The sequence below is a fragment of the Benincasa hispida genome, chromosome 10, assembly GCF_027475165.1.
Source record: "Benincasa hispida cultivar pf3 chromosome 10, pf3_genome.v1.1, whole genome shotgun sequence".
Lineage (NCBI taxonomy): Eukaryota > Viridiplantae > Streptophyta > Magnoliopsida > Cucurbitales > Cucurbitaceae > Benincasa > Benincasa hispida.
In genome coordinates, this window is record NC_143487.1 from 30,269,399 (window position 1) to 30,275,398 (window position 6,000).

Sequence of the window (6,000 nt, forward strand, 5' to 3'; positions counted from 1 at the left end):
GAATTTTCTTCTAACTCGCTTATAAGGCCATTCTTCACCAATCTCTCAATTCAATTGAGATTGATGTGCCCTAATGAAAGGTGCCAAATTCGGGCATTTTCTTTTGGAGAAACTCGTTGACGTTTAGATTGGGTTACGACAGATTTAAACATCTCTATGTTATGGAGGAACTTAAGGCTAACGACCTTAGCAAATAGAAGTTATTTTCCAGTTTAGCTATAAAAATTTCAACACCATCTTTATGAATAAACACTTTATTCACATTAAAGGAAAGAGCATATCTGCATTACGGAAATAAGGTTCCTTTTTAGTTCAGGAACTACAAAGACATCTTTTAATACAAGAAACCTATTTTGTAAAGTTAATTGGATGTCTCCCACTGCTACAGCTGAGACGACGTGTCCGATGTCTACTCGTAACATCGTCATTATATAACACCGTTCTTAATAGAGATTTCCATTTCATCAAGATGACTATAGGTAACACGACTTGAATCCTGAGTGAGTTGTGAACTCTTGCCTATGAAGGCGGTCCTTTGATTTGTATGGGTGAGAGTGGCAAGATCGTCGACTCAACATGCCTACCATTTTGGGGATTCGTCTGATTTGGGAGCTAGGAACACAACTACATAAGACGGAATTCACTCCTTCCCCAATGTTGGGGAAAGTAGATAAATTGCTCCTTAAGGTTGATTTTGGGGCTTGAACATTGTGGCACCACACTCTCTCTTGGCCCGAGAGGGGTTAGTCATAATGGGACTATGATTTATTATTCATTAGAGGAATCAGTGGTACTTAAGGAGTTAGATGTAACTACAGGGGCAAAATGGTAATTTGACCCAACTGTACTTACGAGCAATTTGTGAAGAGTCGTCGTACTATGGATTCATTATATCCAATGGATATAGAAATATATCTGTAGTGCAAAGAGTGCAGCTGTCGGTCTTCAATGAAGTGCCCGATTGTTAACGAATGGTGAATAATTTAATTAAAGAGTCTAATTAATTATTCACGAACCGTTGGAGCTTCAAGCTATAGGTCCATGAGGTCCCCTAGGTAGCTCATCGGATTTTAAGAGAACCAAGTTTTGGATTAATTTGAATTGTTCAAATTAATTGAGAGAATTCATTATATATGATATAATTAAGTTTATGTAATTATATATGACATAATTAGTATAATGTATTTGATATATTATAATATAAAGAATTCATGAGAGGAATTAAATGTTTGAATATGATTCAAATGTTAATTATATGAATTTGATTCATATAATTACAATCTAATATAAATATGATTTATATTAAATATCATAAGAAAGAGAAAAGAAACTATAGGTTATATATTATATATGATACAATTTTGAACTATATGTTATATGTTATATATGGTATAACATATGATTGCATAATATATAATAAGTTATTTATTTTATATTTTTGTTATAATTTTAATTATAAATTAAAATGATTTATTATTTTATTATTTCAATAATTTTCTAATTATTTATTTATTTTTAAAATAATAAAGGGGAGAGAGTTAACATTTTTCTCTCCACCACTCACGTAAAAAGTGGTGGAGGGGTCTATATACCTGCAAAAAAGATAGAAAAAATAGGGTGTTAGACACAAAACGTAAGTTTTTTCTCTATTTTTTTTTTTTGCATTCCTAGGTTTTTCCTCTCATAAACTTTCTTCCTTCTCTATCAATCACAAAACCTCTCTAAAGCACACACCTCCTAGATTCTCACTAGAAAATATTAGGGTCTCTTTCGTAGTTGTGTTCGTGGAATTCTTTTTGAAGAACGTCTTCAAGGGTAAGGTTTCCTAACCTTTTGCAGCGTGCTATATATTTTTATTTTTCCCTAATGCATGTACTGTAAAATATCTTTTTTTAAAAATGATTGGGCTTTTGGGATGATCCACTTCTGCTGTAATCCCCTTCATAGGAGTTCTTTCAGTGAATTTGTTGGGTTTGATGCCCACATGGAGGAGCTTCTCTATCATGATCGATGAAGGTAGTTGAAGACGAAAGGACAAGGTAAAGATTTAGTATGCAAAGTTTTTTTTTGATTTAAAACTTTCAAGGATGAAAGTTTCTTAAGGAGGGAAGAATGTAACGTCCCAAAATTTTCAAGTATTTTTCATTAAATTATCTTGAAATATTTGGGCATTATTTTGGATAAATTGGGGCTGAAATTTTAATTTGGAGGCAAGATAGTTAATTTAAAAGATATCTGCAAAGAATTAGAATTTTAATTTAATTTAAGCAAAAATTGATTTCACTTATTTGGGTAAATTGTTGATAAAAAATCTTGTTCCCTTTAATTTTTGAGTTTAGATTCAAAATTGAATTAATGAGTTAGGAAAAGAAAAATTGGTTAAAGATTTTAAGAGCATTGGAGAATTGAACTTGAATTTAAATTGGATTTGAAATTTAGAAAGGGTATATATATATATGTATAATTAAATAAATAAAAAAAAGTAAAAGACTTGAGATTTTGGAAATTAAAAGGAATTTGGAATTTTATATATATTTAGGGATTCGGGTTGTGAAAAATCTCTTTTTCTCTCTCAGCACAATGGCCAACCAACCTACTCCAACCGTAAGATTCCGATGCCTAATCCCTAGCCATCGCGCCTCGCCATCAAGCCAACCGTCTCATGCTAGATCTTTCACATGTCGACCGCTGCCACTACTCCATTGTCCATGCTGCCTACTGCTAGTCATTGGCGGTGAGTCTCTTCGTCTGGTCTCTCTCTCTCACTTCTCACCGCGTTCTCTCTCTAACCTTCAGATCTGTGTAGTGTTTTGAGTCGTTTGTTGGGGTTGATGCCCTAAATCTCGTAGGATCCAGTAGTTTGTAAACACCTGTATGAACAAACATTTTTGTGATGTAACAATATGAGATATTTTCTTCACTAGAGTCTTTGAAATATGAGATATTTTAGTTGCATTAATCACAAACCAATAAACTAAGATCCCTGGTTATCATTGTACTTAAGCATGTATGTGATGATATACAAGTGGATCGTGCTTTAAGTGATAACCTAAATGATCTGTAGTATATAAAAGAGTTAAATAACATGCAAAGGAAGTGTCAAGGATCCATAATCATTCTAATTCACTAATTTTGGCAAAAATTAAAGCATGCTCTTCTAAAAAATGGGATTTCAAAACATACCTTTGATGAACATGCATACTATATATTATAACAATTATAACATACTGTCAATGCATGTAACATGGTTCCTACGGTGGGGTTTTAAATCTACATGGCATACTGTATGCATATACATGAATTTATTTAATAATCACATACATCTCATGCATAAACAATTAAATACTAACTGTTATGGTTTTCGTCTAGTGTCATCACCTTGAGTTGAGAGGAAGTACACGATAGTATAGTGTCTGTTGAAAGCTGAACGATCGTTTAGCTCTATCTCATAGGACTAGACGATCGTTGAGTTCCATCACAGTGCAATCGCTTAGCTCCATCGCATAGTACTAAGCGATCACATAACATCATCACCCAGCACATTCAAGTCATCGTTTAGTATCCACCGCAGCTAAACGATCGCATAGCTCCATCGTATAGAACATCATCCTGTCGCAAAACATTTATCTACACGATCGCGTAGCTCCACGACCAAACGATCACTCAGTGCTATCGCGTAGCACTTCATTGCACCACTTAGCGCGTGTTGCTAAATGATCGTATAGCGCCATCGTTTAGCAAAATCAACATATCATCTATTTCCCACGACCAAACTAAACGATCACGTAATACTATCGTATAGCAAATGAATGCATCGCTTAACTCCCGCAGGTACACGATCGTTTAGCATTCAACATCACAACAACTAGTGCATATTACTAAACAATCATCTAGATTTTCTTCTCATCGTGTAACGTCTGGAGCTAAACGATCGTTTAGCAACTGGACCTTAGCAACAAATTTAAGTAGAAGTTGAAAAATCTGGAACAGCAGCTCGACCTCCTTCGCTTGTTTCTTCAATTACATCTTAATTTCAACTCTAATGACTTCAAATAAATTACAAACTCTTGCTAACATATAAGTGCTCATCAAACAAGAGCCAATTACAAATTTAATTGAGAAATTAAAGAGAATTAAGGCGTCAAAACAAAGAAAACCATAGTAGTGCATCAGTTTCATATATCTCATGAAAAAACACCCACCTTGCCAAAGTTAGACCGAATTGAAAGCCTAAAAGATGTTTTGATCCCAATTGAAAGAGTTAAATAACATGCAGCAAAAGTCTCAAGGATCCATAAGCATTATAATTCACTAATTTTGGCAAAAATTAAAGCATGCTCTTCTAAAAAATAGGTTTTCAGAACATATCTTTGATGAACTCTCCAAGAAAATGTGTGTACAACTGCTGTCTTCACTTGATATCACCGTGAACCACCTCAAAGCCTTCCTACTATGCTCTTGGAGCTTTAGGCAGAGTTGTGGAACTCAAGAATAGCTTGAAGATGTGAAGAAGCAAGAATAGCTCACAGCAGCCGATTGAAGAAAGTTTCTTCTTCACAGAAAATTTTCTCTCAAAATTCTGCATTCATCCTCTTCCAACGACTCCAATCTTCTTTATATATAGTAGATGAACATACAAAGAGATGGAGTGAATGGCTTGTAGCTCATGCTTGAAGAATCAAAGTAGAGAGGATAATGGCTTTTGTGTGAGCATAAAGATGAAGGTAATGGAGAAAATTCATTTTCCATTTTGTGCAACCATGCAAAACGATTTTCCCTTTTTTTCTTTTTAAAACATAAAATGATTTTAAACCATTTTAATTCAAAAATGATTTTCTAAATTAATTTCATAAATTAATTTAAAATATTAATTTAATATCAAATATCAAATTAATTTTGGCACAATAATCATCTTCATATATTTAAATCATATTTAAATATATTTTCTCTTGTTCCATTTAATTTGAATGTTTCAAGTTAATTTCTCAAGCTATTCTAAAGCTTATCCATTCACGAGCTAGTAAGGGACCTCACGGACCTATAGATCACGGGCTCCAACGATTTGAGATTAATCGGCTAAACTCATTAGTCAGATCTAACCCTCATAACCCCCATTCGTTAACTAATGAGACACTCCACTATAGCCAATATTGAACTCCCCTCACTGTAGATGTATTATGTCCACTTAATAACCATAATCAGTAAGTCGATCCTTCATAGGTTGTTCGTAATCATAGCTAGGTCAAAAATACCGGTTTACCCCTGTGATATATCTTGTTTCTTAAGTTCCTACTGATCCTTTAATGAACAATTCTGATTCATAATCTCTATGAATAAAATCCTTTCTCTATCATGAGTAGGCGGGGCCCCGTTTGTTCAAGACCTAGAGTCAGTACTTAAGAGAACAACCTATATGCTAACCCTAAATAGGGTAGGAGTGAATTCCATTTTGCAAGACTATGTCCCCAGCTATTCATCTGGACTTATCCCCAAAATGGTAAGCTTATTGAGTAGTGCTGTTGGACTACTCTCATCGTTTGTAGATCGAGGATAATCCCAAACAAACAGAAGTTCATAGCTAGCTCAGGATTAAGATCGAGTTAACCTAGGTTATATAATAAATGAAATAGTAAGTTTTAACTGTAAACGGTTGTTATAAAGAAAAGTGACTATTTTCGTGGTCCAGTCTATATGCAAACTCATTTCATAGGATGCCCCCACTCTCATGTCTTAACATGAACGATTTGTGGATCACATCGTTTGTAGTACTTTACAACTTCTTGTAACAACTACAGAGTGGGCCACATCCAATAGTGTTACCAGGATGAGATACCCAATTTCATCTATATACTTATTAGACTATTTAGACTATATATTGTTAATTTGATCCTGTTTATATCACTACATAAAGTTACAACATTCAGACTATAGCCAAGGATGCGTTTATTGGATTTTCATAATAAGATGCAAAATCAACAAGTCATTATTATTTTTAAAATA